Source organism: Suncus etruscus, chromosome 16 (genome assembly GCF_024139225.1).
Source record: "Suncus etruscus isolate mSunEtr1 chromosome 16, mSunEtr1.pri.cur, whole genome shotgun sequence".
Classification (NCBI taxonomy): Eukaryota; Metazoa; Chordata; class Mammalia; order Eulipotyphla; family Soricidae; genus Suncus; species Suncus etruscus.
The window spans coordinates 39,403,405-39,415,404 of record NC_064863.1 but is presented as its reverse complement, the minus strand read 5'-3'; the positions used below and the strand labels follow the sequence as shown (position 1 = coordinate 39,415,404).

The following is a 12,000-nucleotide window of genomic DNA, read 5'->3' as shown; positions in this document are numbered from 1 at the left end:
AGTGGGGGGAAATTTTTGCACTTAACACACCAGAAAAATGTTCGATGTCTAGGATATACACATTAGTCACAAAGGTTAACTCCACAAAACCTCAAAACACCATAAAAAATGGGAAGAGGAAATAAATAGACACTTCTCTAAGGATGACCAACAGATGACTGACAGGCACATGATGATGTGCAGCAACAATTATCATTAGTGAAATCCAAATCATGACAACAATAACATATCATTTTACACTAGTGAGAATGGCACCTCTCAAAAATACTGGCAATAATCTGCTTTGGCAGGGTTATTCATTGCAACACTCAGTATAATGTGATATTACATAGAAGATGTGGTGCACTTATACAATGAAATACTACATAGTTTTAAAGAATGATGCAATCATGAGATTTTTGCAAAATGGATGGAACTGGAAGATGTTATGTTAAATAATTTAATCCAGAAGAATAAGGATAAATACAGAATATCACTTACATGTGGTATTTAGAATAACTACATGAAGAAATGCAATGGTTTATGAAAGTTGTCTCAAACCTCCTTGGTTCTAGAGTTTAGCAAGGAGTAGGAAATAAATTGAATGGAGGAGGAGAAAAACATATATGAAAGGATGGGGGGACAAGTGACAAGTGGTAAGAGGTGTATTGGTGGTGTGATAAAAAGAACAAAACTAAATATCCAAGTCAATGGCAACAACAATGGAATCAAGAGATCTAAACTTTAACAATCTAAACTTAAAATGAGCTGCTATATTGACAGATGGGGCATAATATATATTGACTGTGGAGCATGGGGTGATGGTATGCAATGCATATGGGGAATATTGTTTGAGGGTGATCGACACTGGAGGTAAAATTGGCCCTGATTCATTGTATGCCTGAAACCCAACTATGCATAATTTTGTGAATTACAATGGTTTCAATAAAATAAATACTGGGAACAATTTGTATTGGCAGAAATGAGTTGAGATAGAAACTCTCATCCATTGTTGGTGGAAATGCTGTCAGGTTCAACTCCTATGGAAAATTATATGGAGATTTTTTAGAAAATTAAGAATCAATCTGACATATGACCCTGCAATACTGCTTTTAGGGTATCTATTCACAGGAAAGAAAAACACTGATTCAAAAGGAATTATGCATGCCACAATTAATTGCATCACTCAGAAAATAACTAGGAGTTGCAATAATCCTAGACATCCAAAAATAAATACGTGTCATGAAGATGTGGTACATATACACAATAGAATACTACATTGCTGTAAGGAATGATGTAAACATAAAATTTGATGCAACATCATGGAACTGGAAGATATTATCTTAAATAAATTAAGTCAGAAAAAGAAGAATGATATAACTATATGTTGTATTTAGAATAACTGCATGAAAAAAACCAATAGTATAAAAGGGAATTGTTTCAAATACACTTGAGCCTAGAATATACCAAAGGGAAGTAAAAAAAATTGAGTGGAGGATAAATAACACAAATATGAAAGGGTGAGTCACAGGCGTTAAGAGGTCTCCGGTATATTGGTGTTGTAGAAAAAGGACAGAACTAATTTTTTAAGCCAAAGTTAAAAATAAAATCATGAGACCTAAACTTTAATAATCTAAACTTAAAAAATGTCTATTATTCTGGCAGACTGGAAGTAGAAGTGGTGTCATGGGATGCACCATGGGTATATTGGGTATATTGGTGGAGGGAGGCTTATATTGGTGCTGGGATTAGCCCTGAAACATTGGATATCTGAAACCCAACTATGAAGAAGTTTTTTAATCACAATTATTTCAATAAAATAATTTTTAAAAATAACATGGGTTGTCTTTATGCTTTCCTCTAAAAACATAATTTTAATAATATATGTGTTTTTAAGTCTGAAGTTATTCATCTACGTCCAATGTTAATACAATTACTATTTTTTTAAACTCACTTAATTTTGCTGCTAACTGAATAAGGTGACGAAACTTATTGTAAAAATGCTTCTATAATAATATTTCATTAATTCAACTAAGTATATAAAGTAAATTTAGTAGTTAACTCTAAAATCATATAGATTTTGGTACTTATTAGTAATATTTAGCAAAATTTAATCTTTCCAAATGTAGTCCTTTCATATAAGTATGGTTTAATAGTCCAGACAGTACTGTGTGATATTTCCCCCTTTGGAATAGCATTAAAATATGCCTATTATAAATTTAAATAAGTTGTGTTCAGGAACCAGTAAATGGATTCACTATTCTTATAATATTTGTGTCTATGTTGGAGCTTAATAAAGTGATTTTGATATAACTAAGCCCTTTATTTTAGACTAAATTAGATTAAAATTAAAATAGATATACTTCAGTATGTCAAAGTAATAGAGTACCTTAGGGACTCAGAATCCTATAATAAAACCAATGATGCATAAAATTATTTTCCTTTTATATATTTACATATCATTATATACTCTATGATAAATTTTGTACTTTCTCAGTCAAGAGTCATGTTAAAACATAGTAAAATATGGTCTTATATTTAATTACTGCTTGTTCTTCATTTGCCTGGTATAAAACTAAGGGCATACTGCAATATAGCATTTTTTGTTCTGGCTAATAACAGTTTTCAGTTGACCTTCTCCTTTTCTGGCTTCTTTTTGTCCTTGGAGAACACCTTTGCAGAATTTTTTTTGTTCTAAATGTTGGAAATCACAGCGTTGATGGACTATAAATTTGTAGATCAGGTTTTTCTTAATTGACAGAGGCTAATTTTTGGCACTCTAAATGACAGTGCTAATAAAAATGTAAATATAGACACGGAAAAACGTCAAACTGTTCTAATGTGTTTTGCTCAATTCAGGGCAGATATTCCTTAAATAGCCTTTCTTATTTCTACTCAGCTAAATTTAGAAAGTGATAGTGATAGTTTATTTTAAAGTTTTCTTTAGGTAGTAAAATATTTGTCATTAAATAATAGTCTTGATAGTTTTGGGGGAAATTGTCTCCTTGTCATGACTTTTATAATAGTCTTTTGTGATAAACTTAGCAAATTTAAATGTAGTTAGCCTAATGCATATGACATTGGCCTCCTAAAATTCTGTATTTTATAAAATTCTGAAAGAAATGTTGTTATTTAAAAAATTAACTAATGCTTATTGATTTACTGTTCATGTTTTTCTCCCTGAATCTTAAAAGACATTGCTCAGAGTGCTGCAAAGAGTATAGAAGTTAAAGCACATATATGTCTTATGTGCTTTTGCTCTGGTTTAAACTCTAACATCACATGACCTCCCAAGCATCAGTAGGCACTGCCTTGGAGGCCCATGGGTTTCACTACATCTGACCCTGGATCCCCTAACACTGCTGGCAACATAGAATCCGAGTCACTCTGGACTCAGGATATAATTAAATAAGAATCGCTGGGGCTCTCTCCCTCTGGGCCTTTTAAGTTATTGCTTGAATTTTTACTTTGTATTTTATTTTTTTTTGGTTTTTCGGGCCACACCAGTTTGATGATCAGGGGTTACTCCTGGCTAAGTGCTCAGAAATTGCCCTTGGCTTGGGGGGGACCATATGGGACTCCGGGGGATAGAACCACGGTCCTTCTTGGATAGTGCTTGCAAGGCAGACACCTTACCTCTAGCACCACCTCGCCGGCCCCGAATTTTTACTTTGAATAGAAAAATGAAAATATAGTTCAAAGAAAAAATATTACCCATTAAGCAGAATGGCAATATTTACATATGTTCTTTTTCACTTGTAATTTTTTTGCATCAAGATTTTACTTGTTTTAATTTATATATCAATTGTCTCAAAAACAATTAAGATAAAGGATTTGGAAATTTCAAAGCCACTCTCATCTTTCTATCAAAAAAAGCCTAAGAACTTGAGTATAATTGAAGAGATTACTGAAAATGAATCAAAAGGAAATACTTATGCACTAAAAATAAAAATAAAGTGCATTTTGATAACCTGAGAAAAGTTATCAAGAACTCTCTGACATTTTATTTATACCCTCTCTCTTTTATATCTTAGTAGTAACATGCATATAACTGGAAGTTATGTTAAATGAAAGATGCTTGAAAATGTTAAAAACAGAATGATAACACATATGTAAAGTATTTAGATGAACTGGATGAAAAAATGCAATGATTTAAAGTGTGGTGGTGCTTATCCTACCCCTTACAATATAGATAATAGAAGGAAATAGAGTATAGGGAAGGGGTAGTAAATCAAATGAGAAATAATGACGATCATGGGTCAAGAGAACACACATCTTTCACACAGCTACATTTTAAGGAACTATAGACCTATATTTCCAAACTCAATAACACAAAAATCAAGACCCAAATTTTGTCAACTAAATGTAAAAGGTGCCCATCTGAGATGGCAGACTGATAGGTGGGGGTGTGTTCCAGGAAACTTAGGCACTTAGGAAGTTGGCACTGCTGGTGTGATTACTGCTGGATACATTGTATGCTAATGTTCAATTATAAATAACTTTTCAAAGCATAGTGGTTTTTTTTTTAAATTAAGTTAAAATTTTTAACTTATTTTAAAAAGTCTATATTTTGGACTTATCATTTAACTGTCCTTGTTTTGGGACTTTATGATTAAAAAGTAACTTTCATTAGCCACTAGAATGTTGCTGTTTCATATCCCTTGGAATAAAAGATATAGAGATTTCTCAAAAAAGTAAGAATAGAGCTCCTTTATAACCCAACAATTGCACTTTCTGGAATTTTCCCCCCGCTAAAACAAATATTCTGTTGTAAAGGATTATACTTACCTATGTATGCTGCAGCACTTAATACAATAGCAAAATAAAAATGACCTTCTTTATCAAAAGACAAATGGATAGATAAGGTGATTAAAGTGTAAATATACAGTGTGATAGTATACAATTATAAGAAATGATGAAATCATGCACCTCACTGCATGACACTGAGAGTGTCATCTCAGTTTAAGAGAATTAGAAGGACAAAGACAATTACTACATGTGCTTACTTATTTGTAGACTATAGAAGAACATAAAAAATACCAAATTATGCAAATTATTGGCCTTTGATTACAGGTATGAAAATGTTAAGGATGGGAGAAAAATAAGAAATGTTATTTTCCTTGGGAATTTTAATTGAGTAACAGAAATCCATATAGCATAAGAACAAGTAATGCTATCCCCTATGTCATTAGGGCATCTGAATGCTTGCTTACTCACAACCAGAAAACTTTCTGTATATAAAGAAGAGCAGAAAGGTTATTAGTTGAGAAGGAAAAATCATTCCTGCTAGAAAGTTACATTTTAGTTTACCATTTGCTCAAAAGATATTTATTTATAAGTTAAAGTTGGCTACATTGGGGCCGGTGAGGTGGCGTTAGAGGTAAGGTGTCTGTCTGCCTTGCAAGCACTAGCCAAGGAAGGACTTTGGTTGGATCTCCCGGAGACCCATATGGTCCCCCCAAGCCAGGGGCAATTTCTGAGCGCTTAGCCAGGAGTAACCCCTGAGCATCAAATGGGTGTGGCCCAAAAACAAAAACAAGCAAAAAAAAAAAAAATTGGCTACATTTACATGAGACTAATTTTCTTTTCATTCCAAGTTAACCAGTTTGTTTCCTACCCATTCCCCATGTCTAAAAGGGACATGAAGTTTAAAATTAGAAAAATGTGTTAGTTTATATCCATAATTATTTTTGACATATTTGTCTTTAAATATTTATGGCAGAGTCATTATAAATTCAATAACAATGTTCCTCATTTTATAGAGGTGAAAATAAATGATTAAAGGCAATTCTATAATATATAGTAGTCAGAATTCAAACAAATTTGTCTCCCCAAAAGTAGCCTATACTAGCTTACTCCTTAAGAAGCAGTGGGTTCTAAAGGTTCTTAGTAGTGTTATATTTCAGGATACTACTTAGAAGGTTCATGAGCCTTGGATAGCCTATTTATATTTATGAAATACACAAATTAATTTCTATATTATGTTATTACATAGAAAAGCTTGTTATTTTAAAATGTCTAATATTACTTTAGAACCTCAATATTTATCTTATCAAGTGTTAACTAATTCATGTTAAAAGCTCTTTCCTATAATTGTATTGTTTTTAAATATCCTTATATTATTTTGATAATTGCAATTTATTAAAATGTGTTATATTAATTACTTAATATATGATAAAATATTCCAACAATTTTTATCACTTTTACTTTAAGGATTGTTTTCAATTACCATGAAAATTACCAGTGTTATGGTAAAAATAAATATTCCGCCATTTACATGTAGAGCATGATTTAAATTGGCACTAACAAAATGACAATGAGTACAACTAAAATCTGGAGGTATTAGAATGAATATGCACACTTTACATCCTGGTTGTGTAATACCTCTTTATATAAGTGGACATTTATAATCACACTATTATATAAAATTCAGGATGTAGAGTAGGTAGTACATGAATTTTCTTTGATAACATGGATTTGATAAAATTTTTATATTTAGAAATCTAAAAATACCTTGGCTGAATTGAATAATCAAAATACTATCTTTACTTAAAGTTCAGAATTTTTGAAAATGTATAGTTAATTAGCAAGAGGCAATATTGTATTAGGCTTGTCCATAATTAAAAATGGCTTGTTTTCCCTTTAAGAAAACTTAACCAAATGATTAGGGAAGAATGCCATAGGATGTTATCAGTGATGCATCTAAAAACCAGTGTGCAGCAAAGATTGCTGGCTATCACCAATTCTCAAATGCAGACAATAAATTCCCTAAAAAATCCCTGAACCTAGTTAGGCTTTAAGTTTAGACTTTAATGCTTTAAAATTGTGAAAAATTGTGTTTATAGTTTTGTGATGATTTGTTGATTTAGGTCTAGAAAACTGAAATATTAAACATGGACTCTGACTTTCCCAGTGAAGAACCAGATAAGTAGTTCAGGCCTTGGAAAGGAACAGAGATACTTGTAGAAGAGTAAATAAAGGCATATCTCTTGCTTCTATGTAAAACATATGAATAAATAAAATAATAAAAATACTGTTTTTTGTTCTTGAGCAAAAAGTTAATGTGTAGAATTGAATAAAATATTTGAAACCAGGATTTTAAATATGCATTCATATATGGTGATTTATTTAATAATTGTTATGAAAAATTGTTATGACTGAAAAATAAAGAAGACCCATAATCCAACTTTTTCTCTCAAAAATATTCTCAATGAAGTTATTTGAGTCTCAGATTTCTGAAGAGTAAGTTGATTTCAAAACATTTTTATGTACGTTATTTTAATGCAATAGAATACTGGTTAAACTGACCTAAATTCTACTCTTATTTTTTCAATTCAATTTAAAATGTATGCACTCACTTTGCAAGCTTTTCAAGGTTTATAACTTTCCTAAAGCTCTTAACTTTAGAAGGTCTAAACAAAAGGACAGTACTGATCATGTGATACAATTTTAATGTGTATGTATACCACATAAATATAATTCTACACATTTCTAGGTTTCTGGATTTCCTGTGGTACAATGTGATGAATAAAAATTTAGATAGCCTCCCTATAAGCAGGAAAGGACTGTCAGAACAAGCAACATGATTCCAAAGTCAGTATAAATATGTGCTTTAAACATTGCTCCAAAAAAGTAAGGAAACTAATAAGATTTACATTATTCTAAACTCCATCATATTTATGAATCAGAATAAACATTTCTGAAAGTCTACATTGCAGCCATATTTTTGTCCTATGGAATTTTTTATGAAATACATGCTTTTTAGATTTTCAATGTTTTCATTTACTTTAATTTACTTATTTCTGTAGACATTCACATTATGGGTTTTCCAAAGTCTTATATTTTCATTATAAGTCACTTTATTTAAAAACCATGATTTACATAGTTGGTTATAATACACATTTTTTCTACTACTCCATGTTCCAAGATCAATCTTACAATATTGTAAAATTCCCTCTACCATTGTCCCCAAATTTATGGTATATCCGTTTATAAGCCTTCCCCCATTGACAGGCATGAAACAATATATTTTTCTTGTTTACTCATAAATGGTCTTTAATTATAAAAAGTGCAGTAAAATTAAAATTGTGTCACACACTAAAGACAAGGGAAATCACAGAAGATAAATGATACATTAGTGCATTTTTCCCATTCTTTTCATCCAGATAAACTACTCCAAAAAATTAAAAGTTGGAGGAATTTTTCCTCTGTATCTAAGAATTATAGCATGACTTGGAGGAAAAAAGAGTGAAGCAAAACATATAATATGTGTAAAAAGAAAACATAATACATCTAAAAAGATCTTAGTTTAAAATATGCTAAAATCGGCTGAAGTGATAGCACAGTGGTAATGCCTTTGCCTTGCATGCCGCTGATCCGAGACTGACTTGGGTTCGGTCACCAGCATTGCATATGGTCCCCTGAGCCTGCTAAGAGTGATTTAGAGTCAAGAGAAACCCCTGCGTACAGCAGGTTGTGGTCCCAAGCCCCAAAAATCAAAAATATGCTAAAGTCAAACAATTTCTTGGCTTTGGAATATTTTTTAATGTAAAACCAAGACTGTGCTCTGTTACTCAGTTTAATTGTTATAAATAAATACCAAATGCTGTATATGTCACATAGAAATCAATACATTCTAAATACTAACACTGATGAGCAAAATTAAAATTAAATAAAACATATTAATTCACAATAATATTTCTCCAGAATAAAAGTTACAATTCATAATGCACAAAATGAATGCCAATTTTGAAAATATTTTAAAACAAGTAAGACCTATCTCAGAAAAATACATGCTTCTAATGTTTTTTGTATTTGTATTTAAAAACTAAGGGAATCAAAAAAGTCCCTCAGAATCAATATATTTAAGAGTTTTGTATTGCAGTAGCCTTCTGTTCTGGACATTCAGAGAGGTACTTTCAGTCTTAGATAATGGCATATTTTTAGAATTGCTTTTAGAATTTTCTAAGATAGAAATATAGGTAGAAAATGTCCAGTCTTTTGTTTTTCAAGGAACAAAATTATAGTAAACATAAAAAGACATTTTTGACTCCCTGGGCTCATAGAGACTTAAAGGGAAGAATGGTAGCTGAGGAAACAATATTGCTGAATACTACCTCCCCAGATTTAAGTTTAATTAAAGAAAGCTGATGAATCAACTGATAAGGAAATGACACTGTATAGCAGAGATTTAAAGCCAGAAAATTTTCTTTATGAAAATAAAACATTTTCCCTTTAATGGAAGAATATGATGAGGTTTAAATTGTGGTTCCTAATCTTAATGAATCTACACCAAATGATGTTATTTCCTTGCATAATCTGTACTGCATTCTCTCAAAATCTATATTTCTCCTAAGTGTTAATTATAATTTTCCAATTTAAAAATATAAAGTTTTTATAGAGTTTTCCCTCAAATTTTATAGAAATCCAAAAGGCAGTTATTCTGATATACTTGGTGACTAAAACTAAATTAACCTGATCATCTATGAATTATGAATATCCCTCCTCAAATATATCTTCTCTGGCATGGCAAACAAGAATCCATATCTGTGATGGAACCTCAAGTCCTAAGACCAGAACAATGGCAAGATGCTGGTCTGAAAGCAAACGCTGTGGCAGGAAATAATCCACACACAGTGAAACAGTTAAAACAGATTTTGCAAACTCTGACATGAAAGCTTTCTGTTCCTAAGAAGCAAAAAGCTCAGTAAAAGATCAACTAGAAAGGGGGGATCAATACATATGCATGTCTATTCACTCACATGAATTAAAGCAGATATGGAATACCTCCCATAAATCTTCAACAGGGCATTTTACCTGTAATTTGCATAAATAAAAAAGGTTTTGTTTAGGTAGATAAAATAGTGATCTGTAGACATTGTCAGATCACAGACTGAAAAAAATTGGAACTTTTGGGTCATAGACACAACTGTAAGGTGCCTGAAAAAATTTTGTATATTTTCCACAAATGTAAGTTTTTAAAAAAAAATTATATTCCAAGAAGGATTGAATACATATGGTCTGTAGGCTTATTTTGACCAGTCATCTCTTTTTATGAAGTTTCATTGACATCTGTAATGTTTCATTCGATGATTATAAAATAAATACATCTTCCAGCCCCAACAATTAAACTCTTGTTGAATTTTTATTACTGGGGTATTTCCTAAGGGGTTTCCAAGTCTCTCCAGATAGTTTAAAGCCACTTGCAGTGCCAGGGACCATCAGGGACATCCTAGTGGTTCATAGGAGTTCTCCTGGTGCATACCCAATAATGCTTAGAGTTCAGCATTCTTTTTAAGTCTAACTGCTTCACAACTCATACTTGAAAACTGGTGAAACCTTAGGCTGAAGAAGGACTAAGAAGTTCTCACCCTGCCCAAGCCCAGGCAGTCACAGCCATGCCAAAAGTCTAACTTTACGTCTTTACTACTATTGGCTGAAACAACACTAAACACATAAAATCTCCAGGTGCATCATTTTTGGGAGTTGAAAACTCTATGACTTCTCAAAGTGACAGAAGGAAGTTTACCCTTACCCCTCCATACTTCTGGGAGTCAATCACACATTGCAAATAACCACAAGATAAACTTAAAATCCCAGTTTCACTGATGCTGGAATTCCTAGAGCATGGAGCCAAACAAGACCTCTAATTGCCTTAATACTCCACTAGGTACATACTAAAATTAGATGTAAAAATAGCACAGAAATCACCTATGGTCAGCAAACAAAATCAGTAACAAAGATTGTTCAACTATCAATAAACATCTTAGTAAAACTTCAGACAATGATTGCATTGTGTGATACAAAAATTTTACACAAGTTTTCTTATACTGAAGTTGTTTTAGATAATTTTATTGTAATAATGTAAATTATTTTGTGCCCACTTAGGTGGGTAGGAAACTGGGGACAAATACTGGTGGTAGCACTGGTGTTGGAACATTGAATGCCAGAAAAGACTTTATTATGAACTTTGAAAACCATGGTGTTTAAATAAAATAACAAACTTTGTTTATTTATAATTCTACTTTCACTATAGATAATTGTTTACACAGTGTTATATTAATAATAAATGTGGAGTTTAAAACCTGATTAAATATACTGTTGTGTGATTTTATTCTCTGGGTGTATGGGATGTCTTAAAACACAAAGCAAAATTCAGATAAAATTGTTACAGACCATCCCTAGTTCTCTTCTATAATTGCATTTTGCAGCTGGCATTTCCATTGACCTCTGGGCTAAGCCAAAATTGGCTCACAGGTCATTAACACAAAACTTTGAAGACACAGGGCAACATTGAGTAGAAAAGTCATCCATCTTCTTCAATCAAGAAAGCAATGTGATATAGATTTTTCCTGAGTTAAACCTAAAATGTAACAAGTGTCTTATTTGTAATCATAGCACAGCTTTAAAAAGTGTGTAGGATTTGGGGTATATTCCCATAAATATTTCTTACTAGATCTTATTTTGATAGAATGTGTGTTTTTAATCAGAAACTTTCTTTGACTTACATGTATTATTATTATATCAATTATATTATATGTTATGTTATGTCACTATATTATGTTATATTAGTTTACCTCATTATGTTAATCAATTTTGTCCTTTAAATAAATTCTTACTTTAAAAAAAAAACTTTAGTTTGCCCAGAAGAAAAAAAATAAAATAAAATAAATAAAAGATAAGATAAGGCCTCCCAATTCTTACCACAGGCTGTGTTCTTTACACTGGCTGTATAGAAAGAGGAGGTACAGTAAAGGCACCCCATATACACCTCAACACAGGCCCCTTGCCGGGTATGTATTGTGAATTGGGGGACAAAAAAAAAAAGAATGTGTGATCTCCCTGATATTTTATATTTCTTTAAATCTTCTAGTTTCCTCTTGATAGTCCATGTATGAGCTATCATAATCCCTTTCCATTATGAAATCAAGTGTTCACACAGTAGAAAAAAAGCTGAGTTTAATTTTATATTTATATTAATATGGGACAATTCATTAGTAATTATACCAGGCAGCTGAAGGA

At 31.6% G+C, this 12,000-nt stretch overlaps 1 non-coding gene across 1 annotated transcript; it reads left to right on the top strand.

Annotated features, from left to right (window-relative positions):
* Positions 1 to 11,665: 11,665 nt before the first annotated feature.
* On the top strand, positions 11,666 to 11,798 carry LOC126032676 (small nucleolar RNA SNORA51). The gene has a single exon (XR_007503899.1). It is a non-coding gene; the product is annotated as a small nucleolar RNA SNORA51 (small nucleolar RNA).
* Positions 11,799 to 12,000: the final 202 nt, after the last annotated feature.